Source organism: Globicephala melas, chromosome 10, assembly GCF_963455315.2.
Source record: "Globicephala melas chromosome 10, mGloMel1.2, whole genome shotgun sequence".
NCBI classification, from domain to species: domain Eukaryota; kingdom Metazoa; phylum Chordata; class Mammalia; order Artiodactyla; family Delphinidae; genus Globicephala; species Globicephala melas.
Genome location: NC_083323.1, coordinates 73,121,394 through 73,138,017, shown reverse-complemented (window position 1 = coordinate 73,138,017; position 16,624 = coordinate 73,121,394). Strand labels below are relative to the sequence as shown.

At 35.8% G+C, this 16,624-nt stretch overlaps 1 long non-coding RNA gene and 1 pseudogene across 1 annotated transcript; one reads left to right on the top strand and one right to left on the bottom strand.

The window, feature by feature from the left end:
- Nucleotides 1-302: 302 nt before the first annotated feature.
- Nucleotides 303-738, bottom strand: LOC115850533 (FUN14 domain-containing protein 1 pseudogene; annotated as a pseudogene).
- Nucleotides 739-1,008: 270 nt separating this feature from the next.
- On the top strand, nucleotides 1,009-16,403 carry LOC132598002 (uncharacterized). Its single transcript, XR_009565602.1, has 3 exons — nucleotides 1,009-1,136; nucleotides 12,699-12,891; nucleotides 15,551-16,403. It is a non-coding gene; the product is annotated as an uncharacterized lncRNA (long non-coding RNA).
- The last annotated feature ends 221 nt before the right edge of the window (nucleotides 16,404-16,624 follow it).

Sequence of the window (16,624 nt, the reverse complement as noted above, 5' to 3'; positions counted from 1 at the left end):
GTAGAATCTATTTAATATATTCAATAATTCTAGTATTTCTAAGACCTTCCACAAAAGGGCATTACAATCCTTTTAGTTTATTGCAAACATATATATTTTTTAAAGTGGATTCACTTTATTTATTTTTTGGCTGCGCTGCAGGATTTGTCAGAAGACAAACGGTAAGTTGTGAGTTCCATTTTGCCCAACTACTTTTTTCTTCACACCCTGGAGAATCTGGTGTCTGGAACTGTAGAGACATCATCATGTTACCACCCCTTCTCCTCTCAGGTTGAATCCACTGTGACAGAACACTCATGTCCTTAAGAGGCAAGGCCTAGCAAATAGCCTCTCACAAATCCACTGAACATCACAATGTCCTGTTTGATAAATTCTGTTGCTGCTTCAATTATATTGCTGATTTCAGGTGCTGCTTTATTTGCTCATTTCTGAATCAGGTCTTCCTGCTTTCTTTATATCTTTTTTCAACTCTGTCCCAGTTCATTTGCACATAGTTACTTTGACTGGTAAATCTGAAGAAGATGGCCAGCAGCCTACTGTCGCTGTAAGTTTTCCAACCTTCTGGAACAAAAATCCTGCACAATGGCCAGTTCAATCTGGATGGCTACTGAGTATTGTTCTACCGGAAGTGCCAAACTATGGCCAAGCATAGATTCTACCAGCGGTGTCTTCATGTATACTGAGTTAGGTCCAATATGAATCATCATCACTTTCATATTCAGGTGAGAGAGATCCCATCTAGACTGGCCTGGCCTTGGAATCCAGAACCAAGTGAAGAGGACTCAGCTGTCAAAGGGGGGCAAAGAGGGCCTGGGGTTGGAAGAAAGGGTCATAGACGCAGAAGTAAGCACTTCATGAAAACTAAGCAAATGGTATTTCTAGGTAAATCAGTCTTTCTGTGCTGGACGAATTAAAAGAACTTCACAGCTCTCTATCCCCAACCTTTCTCACCCTCTGGAATTGAGGGCTTTTACTGCTTCCCCCATTATTTTTTTAATTAAGTAATGAATAGTATTTTATTATTATTATTATTTTTGGCTGCATGGCATGGCATACATGATCTTTTCTCCCTGACCAGGGATTGAACCTGTGCTCCCTGAAGTAGAAGCATGGAGTCTTCACCACTGGACCCCCAAGTAAGTCCCTGAAGAGTATTTTATAGATAAGAAAACTTTAGCCTCAGCAGGATAAATTTGAGGACAGTTCCAACAGCTAGTTTCCCAGAGATGCATTTGAAGTGGTCCTTACAGTTTTTGCAAACTAGAATACCTGATAGTGTTTATCAGTGCAACACGTCAGGTGCAGTGTAAAGGTATGGGTACTGAAAAAGTAATATTGACCCTAACTATGCATTCACGCACGGGCATTTACAGATTTTTACTCAGTCTTTGAATTAAAAGATAGATTCTCTGAGTCTGATCAATGTCAGCCTCTTGAGATGCACTAAAATGAAATTCAGAAAAAGTCGAATAACTTAAACTACTCTGGAGTTACAGACAACTGAAGTAGAAAGCCTCTTAAGCAATGTGAGAGAAGAAAAAAGGGGCAAAAATCTACCTCCTAGCTTGGGTTGTAGAACTCATGTTTTTAGGAGTTGGGAGAAAAGAAACTTTGGAGCAGGTGTTTCATGTGACAGATCATTAGATCTGTTATCTAGGTCTGTATTAGATCTGTAGAGTATCTATTGAGATACTACAGATGAGGAAAGATGTTAAGTGTATTTGCTTTGTATCATCAATGGAGATTTTTTGCTGCCTCTGAAAGCTTGCTGTCAAGATTTAATTTAATATTTAATTAATTTCCTCTCTGCCGATCTGTGATTTCCCTTAATGCCATTTCCTTAATGCCATTTCCCTTAATGCCATTTCCTTTTCTAGAGAGATCACAGATTACTGTAAATTATTTGTGTTCAGTGAGGATGGGCATAACGGTAGTAATAATGAGAACAAGAATAGTGACTGGCCATTTATACATAAAATGAATTCTGTTAGAAACAGCTATAAATATTGTACCAGCGTTATTAATTGGCTTAATAAGATTTATTGGCATAATAAGATCTAAGTTGTTTATTATAAATAAAATGAATAAAAATTCACTAGTCAGCAATAGATATTAGTATTTTTCTTTTTTAAAAATCTCTTCTTTGCTAGCCCTAAGTGCTTTATTTCTTAGGGGTCTAGTATTGACTTCACTAGTCTTAGTGGAGTTACCAGCTTGTGGCTGAATCACACTCACTCTAGTATTCAGACATGGTTTGACACATCTAAATTAGGGTGAGGAAGATTATTCCAGAATATCGAGGCTCTCTTTTGTCAGGAATGGGGGATGGGGACTTATTCTGAATAAAGAGGAAGTGAAGACTGGAAAGGTTACTTGGTCAACAGAGAGAAAAGATTAGCCTGAAAATAGAAACTGTCATTCCCAACATTCTCAAGCTCAGACTGCATGAACATATGAATACTTGGCACTAAGTAAACGGTTATAAAAAAACACATCTAATTCCCAGTCTGTAATCTACCAGTGACATTAAAAAATAAGATACCACCACTGGTGATGATGTAAGTGTTGTTTTCGAGAAGGGCTGCTAGTACAGCTTATGATAGCATCTTAATAAACAAAATATTAGTTTTGAGGTGTAATGAGGATTAAAACTTAGATTGAGAATCAAGCTTCTCTGCATATATGTATGTATAAGGAAAATCTATTTTTCCTTAAAACACCTGCATTGTATCACTTTAGAGGTAAAGGATGGTTTTCTCCCTTCTTAAATCTCCTCTTGATAAATATATTTTCATTGGAAGATGTTTTAAGTAGTTCCTCATCTAAGTGGAAAGATTACAGGTACCATAACAGGGAATCTTCAAGAATATAAGGAAAATATTTTAGTCAGAATCAGTTCTTACATGAGATGATATCAAGTCACTAGTTAATTTCTAGAAAGAATAAATGCCATGGGCATAGAAAAATAGGAACTGATGAATAAGAAAGGCAATCTTCATCAAGGTTTGTTTCTTGGAATATGTATAGCTAGAGCCTGTATGACACTTTTCGTTTTATTTTAATTGCTAATACAATTTTTCTATATTTTAAAAATTGATATTGTTCATATTAAGAACATTTATTTGAAATGTCTTACATAGCATTCTAACACATCCTGAAACAGTGTAGTTTTTCTTTAGCTGCTGTACTACCTCTCTACCCTCCCTCAATAAAACACACAAAACACCATACTACAACCTTAATACTTTAAAATTTTTTTAAAAACTCTAAAATTACAGCTCAAATAATTATTTAACCAATAAAAATAACATTATTTTATGAGACTCATTTTAGAGAGTATTAGTTATTATCTTGTAATTCTACATTTTTTCTCATTCTTCCCTTCCATTTTATTTCCGCTCCTCTTTTAGCATACCTTCATACGTCTGTCATCATTGTGCTCACGAGAAAAAAAGGTGGCATTTTTAAATATCAAGTAATATGTGTTATAGCTTTGCTAAACATTTCACCACCAGTTTGTTGCAAGAGATTTATAAATCAGATTTTCATTAAAAAAGAGAAAGAATCAACACCATATGTTGTGCTAAATCCTATGCAGCTGCTACAGCAGCCTAATAATGTGTGAACTAGAAGGCATTCAGTACTCTGTGTGATATACAGGACTGTAACTTCTTTCAAATGTTGTGATTTTTTTTAATATTAAGATTAAAATCTAAGAAAACATGGTAAAATGGAATAACTTAGAAGTGTTAACATTTATTTTATAGAAAAGAGAGTTGCTAAATGGGTATCTATAACTGAAATTAAAATACCCAAGTACTCTTGAAATTGAAATAGAAAAGCAGGCTCAAACAAGAATGTTGTATATTAATGCAGCTCCTCTTATAATCTGAACTTCATTGCAATGTACTTTTGCCTAAATATCAATCTAGTTGGCATTTTTATTACAATTCTGCAAATGGAAAGAGAGCAAATGAACCATTTACTGCCTTTATTTTCTAAGTATAATCATGTTTCTGTTTTCCATTCAATGATAGTCAAGTCTTTTCCACTCCAACATAAAACATTCTTGAGTGTTAGTGATCAGTCATGGTAAGAGGTTGATATTGTACCCCATGCTCATTTATATTACAATGTACAGAATGTCAGAATCAGTTATTTATAAACTTTAGTTGAGAGGTCAGGAAATAATACCCTAATGTAAAACTGTGCATATTGTAAATAATATTTATGGGCCAACCACATATGAGATATAAACACTACCCTACATATACATCTTAAATTTATTAGATTTGAAGTAACAACACTGAAGGAGGAAAATCATTTTTAAAAGCACCATAAAGCAAGACAGTAATTTTCTTCTTAAGTGTGCTTTTTTAGATTTGTTTTTTATTGAGGTAATGTCAGTTTATGACATTATGTAAGTTCCATGTGTACAACATGATATTATCTACTTCTGCATACTTTTCAACATGTTCACCACCAAAAATGTAGTTTCTGTCCATCACCATACAGCTGATCCCATTAAATGTGCATCTGCACATGGAAATTACATGCTTCTCTTTCATTGAAAAGAAACACCTCATGATAATGATGATTAATTTTCCTATGTTAATATAAATTTGCATTATTTCTGCATGTATCATGATAGAACAGAATGAGTTCATGAATTAGTGTGAAAAAATGTTTCCTTGCTATAGAAATAAGACAGGTGGCTATTTTCCATCTAGTATAAGGACATTATAAGAGCAATCTATAGACCAATATTCTTAATGAATATAGACAAAGAGTGTTCAAAAAATACTCGGAAAAAATGAATCCAACAATATATAAAAATAAGTATATACGGCTAAATGGGCTTCATCCAGAGAATGCATTGGCAGTTTTATACGTAAAAACTATCGATATAATATACTCTATTAATAGATTAAATGACACACAGCACATGATCATCTCTGATACTGATATAGTAGGATACTCACAGTATATTCACTATTTAATGCCTACTAGGATGACTAAAGTCAAAAGGACAGATCATAAAACTAGCTGGCCAGGATGTTGAGAAATTGGTGGTAGGAATGTAAAATGATATAGACTCCATGGGAAATAGTTCAGCTGTTTCTCAAAATGTTAAAAATAGAGTTACCATATAATCCAGAAATTCCCCTCCTCGGTATTTTCATATGTATATACCTATGAATAATAAAAACATATGTCTACCATAACTTCTCTTCACTTTTTCACAGCAGCATGGTTTATTAATAGACAAAAAGTAGAAATAATCTAAATGTCCATCAACTGATAAATGAGCAAATAAAATGTGTTATATCCATACAATGAAATATTATTCATTGTAAGAATTAAGTAATGATACATGCTACAATATAGAAAAACCTTGTAAATTTTATTCCAGATATAAAAAGACATCCACAGATACGACATATTGTATGAGTCCATTTATACAGCATAATTAAATTAGTAATTCACAAAAAGGGGCATATTAAAATATTCAAGTGCACAGAAACTAAACAATTCACTTACAAATAACACTTGGGACAAAAAAATACTCGGGAAAATAGAAAATATTTTAATGAGTAAATATGGAAACACAGTAGATCAAAATTTGTTCAATATAGCTAAAACAGTCTTGAGATATGTGTCTTTAAGTATTTATATTAGGAAAAAAAAGAATTATGAATACAATGACTTAAATTATTCCCTTAAGATGCTGGAAAAAGAAAATCAAATTAAACCCAAAAAAAGTAGAAGAGAGAAAATTAGAAAGGTGAGAGTTGAAATTAATAAAATAAGATAATTGTACCTATAATAATTAACAATAATAATTAGATTAAAATTTTAAAGAGAAAATGCAATAAAATAAAAATCTATGAACTCAAAATAAATTTCATTAATTGATTTCTATGATAGACTATTGATGGAATTCTCATCTTCATTTGTGTTCTTCCATCTCTGATGTTTCACCTTCTTTTAAAAGCTTATGTAATTAGGTCAGCCACACAAGAATAATCTCCCTTCTGCATAACACACAGTTAGCTTATTAGTAAACTAATCACACAAGTGATATCCCATTATATTCCAGACTACACCCACACTCAAGAGAAGGAGATTATATAAGTCATTTACACTACAGTGCAGGGATCTTAGGGGAATATCTTAGAAGCTTCTCTATCACATGATTAGAGTATACAGACATGAGGGAATTCCCTGGTGGTCCAGTGGTTAGGACTCTGGGCTTCCACTGCAGGGGGCCTGGGTTCAATCCCTGGTCAGGGAACTAAAATCCTGACATCCGCATGGCACACCCGAAAAAAAACAAAAACAACAACAAAAAAACAGGTATGAATTACCATGATTAGTTGTGTACTTATTTTGTGTGCTATTTCCATAGTTTACATTAATCATTAAAAAAATTATTTTTAAGTATTCTTGAAGCATTAAAAATGAGCTACTGGGCTTCTCTGGTGGTGCAGTGGTTGAGAGTCCGCCTGCTGATGCAGGGGACGCGGGTTTGTGCCCCAGTCCGGGAAGATCCCACATGTCACGGAGCGGCTGGGCCCGTGAGCCATGGCCGCTGAGCCTGCGCGTCCGGAGCCTGTGCTCCGCAACGGGAGAGGCCCCAGCAGTGAGAGGTCCGTGTACTGGAAAAAAAAAAAAAAAAAAAAGAGCTACTGTTTTAGGGGGTACACTAATTTTGTTAAACATTTTAGTCTAGAAGCCTCCTTCATCTTTGCTTCTAGTAGCAACTCCCAAAGGAAATCACTATCCTGATTTCTGACAATATAGATTATTTCTCTCAGGCAATTTTGAAAATCAGTTCTGGAATTAGTCTTTCCAGTTTTTATCTTTACATCTTTCCTTCTTTTCCATTGCTTCAAAATTGACATCTCATCCTCCTCCCACAAACAATACAACAACAACAAAATATATATATTTCCTTAGAGAAACTGAATGATTCTTAGAATTAGGAGGGGAGCAATGTTATTTACCAGCAGAGTGTTACAACGATCTGCCCCAGCGCCATTCCTTACCCCAGCATGCATTTCATTAAGAGTTTGCTATGTCAAATAAGTACAAAAATATTGAGAGTGCAGATAGCATGTGGAAGGTCATCGTTGTTGCTTGTTTATTTTTCTGCACTTGTTGCCTTTTCTACTGATATAGAGAAACTGACAGAAAAATCTAGTCTCTAACACCATTTACATGTTTACAAATTTGATGATAAGCTTAATTTTATAATAAATATTATTTTTTCTTGAGTTTCCATCTACATGCCACTCAACAGCATTTGGCCTTTACTTCATATTTTCAGAGGAGTCATTATTACTAAATTTTGTGGGGTTTAATATGTTCCTTTGACATCCATAAATCTAGCTTCAATAATAAACATTAGAAAGAGGCAGATGGAAAAAACAAGAGAATAAATTTAAAAAATTGAAAAAGAGCAAAAAGTTGCAAAATAGGGAAAATAAGAAAGAAGAAAGGTCTATACTGCCTGAAAAAAATCAGTTGTATTTGAGTGTTATTAATGTCATAGTAGATATTTTATGTATTGATTAATTTAATTCATGACTAAAATTAATAATTTTTTATCTTTTCAAATATCCTGGTGTTCCACTGGGCTTATCAAAACCCAGTATTTATTTTACTATTCCTAAATCCAGGCATTAAAAATTACAAGTTAATTCTGTTAAAAATGTGTCCTTGTATCTTGTTAATGGTTATTTAGGAGGCTTTACAACATGAAATTTTATGTTAATACTAAAATAGATTTCTACTATGTGAAGATACCCAAATTTAGTGCAGTGCACAAAGTTTTATGAGATATTTCCTGTTATGCTCTGCCAATATATACAGTTTATGATTTTTAATTTATTTTTCATGATATTTATGATTTTTTATTCATTTAAAACATTTTTCCTTTTCAATTTGATTAGTTTTACAGCTATTCACTAGTCTCTTCTCAATCTTTCTCCCTTTCATTCATTCTTTCTTTCTTTCCTCTTTTTAATTTTCTGCCTACGTCATTATTGCAATTTTTCATTTTGATCTTGTAGTCTATTTGGCCATACAAACTCTAGAGCTTCTCATAGGAGTGAATGAAACCTCTATTTCAACTACATCAAGGTTCAAACTCTCATTGTTTCCTTTCCTTTATGGCAATTGTGACTAAGAGCACCGTCTGATACATCTCATGCAAATAAATGTCTCTGATTTGGTTTCCAGAGGACCTCAATCCAGCATAGTTTTTAATACATCAACTCCTTTCTTCCTATCTAACCTCTATCTTCCTATCTAACCTTCCTATCTAGCACAGATCATTGCTGTTCCTGACAACCAAACTTGCACTCTCTACTTCACGCTTCACCAGTTCTCACTGACAATCATTACGAAATTGAAAATGGGTACAAGGACATCATGTCTTTGCAGAAAGAATGCACATACCTCCAGCAGATGTTCCACTTGGAGCAGAGAGAAGGCAGGAGAGTCACTGTGAAACCATCCTCCCTAGTTCATTTTCTACAAATGAACACGTAAGAGGCTTCCAACTGTTAAATGCTTAAATCTAGTGGTATGAAGCCAAAATGGTGCAAGAAGTAATGCCTGCATCCCACCCACGTCTTTAAAAAACACTAAAAAGCTGGAATGGATAATAAATTTACAAATTTAAATGATAAAAAACTTACAGAGGTTTACTTTATATCACGCTTGTGTCATTTGGAAGCAGAGTGAAAATCTATGATGACATATTTGAACTCAGAGAATTTCTACAGAATCTGCTTTCATATATCCTCTTCTGAATTACATTTTGCATTAGGTTCCCATAGAAATCCTGAAATTTATAGTTTTATTACAATTGGTTTTTATGACCTTTACTATTATATCTAACTGATTTATAAATAAGGAAACATTTTTAAACAAGTGCTATTGTGTTAAAATAATGTCAATGTATTTAATCAAAATTTAAATGAAAGAAAACATCCACCCTCTAGAAAATCCTTCTAGAATTTTTCCTTAAATTCCAGGTCACCATGCATCACACAGTGGATGAGGTAGTAAAAAGAGAATATCAAGAATTGAAATATTTAAGCATAAGCAATTCAGAATTTGCAAGAAAATTCTTAGGCAACCTTTAGAGTAAAATATATGGTTTGAATTAGTTGAGCATATTAGAAACGGTTGCCCATGTGAGGCATAAAATGAGGAAAGGAACAGTTGCCGATATGAATAAAGTGTGTGTGTGTGTGTGTGTGTGTGTGTGTGTGTGTGTAGAAGGAGATACAAGGGGAGAAGTAGTATTGATAAAGATGACTTAACTAAAGGTGTTGGTTTGCATGGTTATAAGAAATAAGTATGACTCTGAAAAGAATTCATTCTGCTAGTTACAGAAAAGTCTTAGATGCCTAAGGGATTTAGTTTGATGACAGAGGTACTACAAAATAAAGGCATTTTGTGAAACAAATTAAAGCAGGAACACAAGCCCAGAGTAGAGCGATGGAAGGTACTGGATGTAAGTGGACACTGAAGTAGAAATTGAAGCCTTCAAGTCTGGGCAGAGGGCAGACTGGGCATGATCTACAGATGCAAAAGAAAAGTCTAGGGTAAGAAGAGGCACAAGAGCAATAGAAAAACAGCTTTTTGTTTATGACTATTAAATTTGTGTGGTTGGGAGAAAATAAAAGTGGAGATACCTTGAAGGTAGCTTTGAATAGATAATTAGAGAAACAAAAAATTAGAGCACTTGTTGTTAATATGAGGTTTGTGGCCACAAACGTGATAGTTAAAGCATAAAAGTAGATGAGCAATTTGGGAGAAGTATTCATTGAGGAGGATGGAGCTGTGAGCTTAGACTATTCTTTGGACAATAAACTCAGAAAAAAATGTCATATACACTACTGAACAGAAACTTGCTTACTCGTGAAAAATCTGTGCCATAGCAAACCTCCCCAAGTCTGCACTAAAGAAAATAAATGGTTTAAACACTTTTACTACTTGCCTGCCGTATGTTATTAATTGCACTGACTGAGTGAGTGACTACTTGTGCAACTGCTATAAAGTGAACTAAATTTCAGGAATAAAAAATATATGGCATTCATTGAGTCAAAAGTAAAGTTGACTATTAAATGAAATATGTTGAAAAGCATTCATTTTAAAATGCACTTTAACTTCTGGGGATGAAAGTATTTTTCATATTTACAGCAAAATTCATTCAACTATATTTATCTTACAAGAGAATAAAACCAGAGGGATATAATTCAAAACTTGCAGAGGCTGGAAACTTTCTATTTGATAAATTTCTAGAATTTATTGATTAAAGATATCTGTCATAGATGTGATAATATTTTTATTTTATTTTTGTTCTTATTTAACACATAGTTTTCACACCCTTTTAAGTGAAAACTTTAGAGGATTTACTAATTATTATAAAAACATTATAAAAAGTATTTAATGACCTCCAACTATTAAAACTATAATCATGGCTAATTCAGGTTATGAAATAAATCTATTAACAGACTTAGCTTTGCAGGATAAATCATATACAAGATAAATAAAGAAAATAAGAACACATTTGACCAATTTCTTATTTCTGATAGAAATACACCAGTAACTTATCTTAATATTAATGAAAAAATGAGTATTTTTGTATCATTGTAGAAAGACTTTGAAAACACTTTCATAAGTGCACATGGAAATTCACTCTGCCACTACTTCAAATAGGCAAATGGTGAAGAATCATTTACATAATGGACAAATGTAAATTCATTCGAGTTGTAGAGAGAAGCTCCCTGCTGTCTTGATTATATTATGCTTTCCTGTCACTACATGAGCTCACACAAAACTGAAAAAAAAATTAACATTGTGCAGTTATAAGTCTGAAGCAAAGGAACACCAGTGCAACTTTTCATTGGTTTCTTCACCCTTAAAATCTCAGCTCATGAATTATCCTTGCTACAGATATTTGACACACAAAATCATTTTCTTGGAAGATATGGAATGGCATATATGAGAATCCAGCTTTAACTGCTAACTTTAAAGAATTTAAGGTAAAGGAAATTACATTTTATTGTGTTTGCTCATGATTGTTCAATGAGTTGTCACAGAATCCAATTTGCACATTACCCATTTTCTGTGTAATAAATTGATTCTTTTGTTTCATTTATGGGGAAGTGATATTTCTACAGTCTTCTTAACTTATTACAAAATGTATTTCATAAATCACCAGTCTTACGGAGGATGAAACATCTGTTTACATAATAGTACTTGCTCAGTTTTAAACAGTTATAAGTACGTGACTTGGCAACCAGTTGACAGTATGAGAAATATATTTCTAGTGATATTTATTTCATGACACAATTGTGTCGCACATAAATAAAATGAAAAATAATCTTAAAAGGTAGGAAATACACACAAAATAAACACAAATATAGCATTCATAACCCAAAGAAGCTCAGTGTTCTAGAATTACTCTATCAATTAATATAAATCAAAGGCTAAATTCCCTCTCCCCTCATTTCTGTAAATGGAGAGTATACTAGTGTAGGGGTGATTAGCTAAGTCTACCAACTCTGACTCTCTGCGACTTTCATTTGTAAGAAGTTTGATCTTTGGCAAGTTTCTTAAATGTTTGGTGACTCAAATTCTTCACTGAAAACAGAGGGAACAACAGTTTTACCTCATATATTATAGTGATAATTAAGTGATAATCCAGGTAAAGCACTTCAACAATACCTGAGGCAGATAGTGTGCATTAATGTTGGCAGTCATTATCATTGTTTATATTATTACAACTACCACTATTGTTGTTGGTTTTATTATTATAAATATACTTTAAATTTTTCCAAGGGAGTTCTATTCCAGCTCAATCTGAAATCACCAAAATTGAGGCTTATTTTTTGCAACTGCTGACATCCTACCACTAATGTGTCTTTTGCATTACTCTCCAAATTGTCAATAACAACTTTGATTGTACGCAGTAAACAAAATATGGGCATTAAGGAGGTGTTGGGTTGCACTCCACTGGCCTTCAAGGCCTGTAGTTGCCCAGCTTCAAGACAAAGAAAGAGCCCGGAGTCAGTGACAGAGACATCAATGGTTTAATGGATAGCGGGATCTTATACTTCTGAAGCAACACCCCACCATGTGCAGCAGATGGTGGGCAGCACACGGTGCCAGTCTTTGCTCCTGGGGGGAAGAGGAGATTGCCAGTTATAGGGGGAATTGAAGTCAGGTTAGCTCTTTGGTTACCAGGGAAACTAGCAGCGGGCAGGCCCCTCACCTCCTCTTTGATAAGAACAATCTCTAGCTGGGGCCTGGGGACAGTATGTAGGAAGGTCAGTCATGTGAGTAGGGTGTAACTAGACCCCAGGCACTGGTCTAGCTGGGGATGTACAGAGAGCAAGAGAACAGCAACTTCCAGTGACCTGACCACACAGGAGAGAACTCATAACCAAACAAAAAACAGCAAATGACTTAACTGCGGAATCTTTGGCATCCTTATCTTCCTCAGTTTATCCATAGAACCCAATCATCCCCTTGTAGTTCATCACAGCCTTTTCCGTTCAAATCTTTTTTTTTTTCTTATTCCAAGTTACCACACATTCTAGGCTTATCATAAACTAAAGAAAATGTAAAAATCCCTTTAGAAGAAAGCTAATTTAATATTTATTATTTCAATTCAGACTTGCAGGAGATAAAGTGGAGTGCGAGAAGATGGTCACGTCCCAGGTCTCAGGCGAGTCCCTGGGACGGCTGCCAAGTGTGGATTCTTGGCTTCGCACAGGAAAGAGTTCAAGAGAGAGCTATAGTAAAGTGAAAGAAGGTTTATTCAGGGAGATACATACTCCACAGACAGAGTGTGGGCCATCTCTGAAGGTAAGAGGCCCCAGGGTAGGGTTGTCAGTTTTTATAGGGGTGAGTAATTTCATAGACTAATGAGTGGGAGGATTATTCCAACTATTTGGGGGAAGGGATGGGGATTTCCAGGAATTGGGCCACCGCCCACTTTTTGGTCTTTTATAGTTAGCCTCGTAACTGTCATGGTGCTGGTGGGTGTGTCATTTAGCATGCTAATGTATTACAATGAGCATATAATGAAGCCCAAGGCCCACTGGGAGTCAAATCTTCCGCCATCTTGGACCAGGTTGGTTCTAAACAGTTTTTGTCATGTCCTATGGCTATATCATTCTTTTAAAGGTTGTGCCTTGCCCCCTTCCCTCCTTATTCAAGACCATTTGTCGTTTATTGATTTACTTAAACAAAACAAATCAATTTTTTTTTTTTTTTCTGCACAGGGTCTGGTGCTGTCAGGCAACAGGCTTTGTTGGGAAAGAACACAGCTCAGGAGCAGGGTATCTGGGAGGCAGAGCCTGCCTTGATTACAGCGGCTCCCAATTCTTTTTTTTTTTTTTTTTCTGTACGCGGGCCTCTCACTGTTGTGGCCTCTCCCGTTGCGGGTCACAGGCTCCGGACGCGCAGGCTCAGCGGCCATGGCTCACGGGCCCAGGCGCTCCGCGGCATGTGGGATCTTCCCGGAGCAGGGCACGAACCCGCGTGCCCTGCATTGGCAGGCGGACTCTCAACCACTGCACCACCAGGGAAGCCCCCAATTCTTTAATCTTTGCTTCTCCTCTTTGAGGTGCTTGTCTTGCTCCCAAAATCATTTTTACTCCAACAGTAAATTCTGTAAGTTGCTTAAGACTTATATGCATTTGAATATAAAAATTATTTTCCTTTAACCAAAAAAAAAATTAAAGTATTATTTGCAAAAGTCAGCCTCCATCCTGTATAGAACTTTGTAAATTTGAAGTTTTGTATCCATGTACTTTCTTAGCAGCAATTGATTTCCTTGAGATAAACCCAGGTCATGATGGGCGTCTCAGGCTTTATGATAACCGGCTGCCCTGTGTTAAATAAAGCACTTCATCTCTGCTAAGGCAAGGTATCAAAAAGAAGTGATGTCTCAGAAGGAAAGTTATATGTAGGAACTGTTATAGCTTTCTCCAAAATTCCAAAACTCCATTCTGTGAATCATTTATACCAGCCTGCAAAAGGTTCAATACATTTGTTTTCTGCCATAAACACTTAAAACAAAATTGGATCCGTTGAGTCATATGGTCCAAGCAGAACAGCTTTCTTGGCAGATGGACATATTGCAGAAACTTAGTCTCACTCAAAACTGGCAGCTTTTCAGGATACTAAATAAATGAGTAAGAATAATACAGCAAAGTGAGATATATGTGGCACCCCAAATCTAAAGAGACCCATAGACTGTTAAAACTTTTCTCAATAGTAGAGGGACAAGATGCAGCAATTTATCTCTCATCTTGGAAGGGATATTTCAACATTCCTATGAGATGGAGCCCCTAGAAATGTCACCAAGGTGGCAAGTCCCTGAATTTTGTGGGATGCGTTCCCCAATTCTAACATGCATGTCAAAGTCTCTAGAGTTGCTGATACTTCCTGTTCATCAGATGCAAAATCACCGCATCATAAATGTAATGTATAAACATGACATCGTTTTGAACTGAGAGGTGTTTCAGGTCATTACAGACTAGACTATGACAGAAAGCTTAACAGTTGATATACCCCTGAGCTAGAATAGTACAATTGTGTTTCTGGCTCTACCTGCTGAAAGCAAACTACCTCTTTGCTCAAAAGTTTAGAGAAGAAAAGCATTGTCCACATCTATCATTGCCTATCAGTTGACAGGAGATGTAATGATTTGCTCCAGCAATGAAACTACATCTAGATTAGCAGATGCAATTGGAATCACTGCATGATTATATTTTCAATAATCTCATTTCATAATGGTTATTTACATCTGTCCTCTGCACAAGCAAAATAGGTAAGTTGAATTAGCTGTGGTAGGAATAAACTCCAGCACTTTTAGGGGCTTGATAGTGACATTAATCTCTGAAATCCCTCTTGGGATGTGGTGTTGTTTCCGGTTTAATATTTTATGTGTAAAGGAAGATCTAGGGGTTTTCACTAGGCTTTCCCTACCATAACAAAGCCCTTTCCACGGGTTAAAGAACCAAGTCCGCTGATGAGCATGTGCTATCTGATTATGTATTTTGGAACTCAGAAGATAGTCACGGTGTGGGTTTAGGTGTCCATTGGGTCTACTATGAAATGGACACACTCCATTGATTATGTGACCTTCATAAGCCTCTCTTCTGACTAGTACATTACAGTTCTATTTTTATCTCCAGGCATCAGTGGGAGGTCAGAGTCAATGTCAAATGTCCTTGAAAAGTCCGATGATTTCACCTTCACCAGTTCATAGTAACCATGGCAAATATTTGCTGGTCTTTAGGGAAAAGCTAGGAGAAATATTAACAATATCCATTTTGGGCTATATAGCTAGGTCTTTCCTCAAGAGGACTCAGTCTTCTTTTCATTAAAATGACTCTGGTTACTGTAAACTGGTTGAGGGATGTCTGTGACTGTATTGTGTTCTAAAACAGATCACGGTTAACACATTTGGGAATTTTTACTTTTACAAATTTAACAGACTACTCATTTATTTTAGTTCTAGGTACATAACGATGAACTATTCAACACCAAAATCTTTGCAGCATAGACATTCTGATTCCTGCTTCAGCTCTGCTCTGCAGTGGAGTTACCATTACTATTTTATCTCTGGAAATTAAGTGCCTCTATTTGCCATCTGCCACCCTGGAATTCCATTATCCCCATTGATTTCTGGGACCCCAGATCCATGACAGTAGTTTCTGCTTATATTTCTGAACAATAGAAAGTAATCACAGGGACTTCCCTGGTGGTCCAGTGGTTAAGAATGCAGGGGACGCGAGTTCCATCCCGGGTTGGAGAACTAAGATCCCACATGCCACAGGGCAACTGAGCCGGTGTGTCGCAACTACTGAGCCTGCACACTCCGGAGCCCGTGCACCACAACTAGATAGCCCACGTGGTGCAAACTACAGAGCCTGTGCACTGTGGAGCCCATGAGCCACAACTAGAGAGAAGCCTGCACATCGCATCTACTGAGCCTGTGTGCTCTGGAGCCTGTGCACCACAACTAGAGAGAAGCCTGCTCGTCGTAATGAAGAGCTCATGCACCACAATGAAAGATCCCTCAGGGCGCAGCGAAGGTCCCACCTGCCCCAACCAAGACCCGATGTAGCTAAATAAATAAATAAATATTTAAAAAGAAAAAAATATGTAATCACAAAGGAGCTCATTAAGGACACTGTGGACTCCCCATGAATATATTTCTTCCAGACTTAATGAAGAGAGTGTATTCTGATCCACCTGAGGGGTGCATTAGGAGATAAATAAACAAATAGGACATCATAAATACATTCTACCGTTCCGATCTCACTAAGACTTTGGTTGTATCCCTCAGTAATATGACAGGGAATTTCTAGCATTTAATTTAATTAAATGTAAGCACTTTTTGGTCCCAGATTTTAGTCATTTGCAAAGGAAAATGTTAAAGCTACTCCTATCTTCTTGATTTAACATATTGAATCCAGAATCTTGGCTAAGTGAGACCTTATTGCTCTCCTCAGCCTGAGCCAAATTTGTATTTCTTCTACCTTAATCTAAAAACCTTAGGATTAATTCTCACTTGTTTACCTAG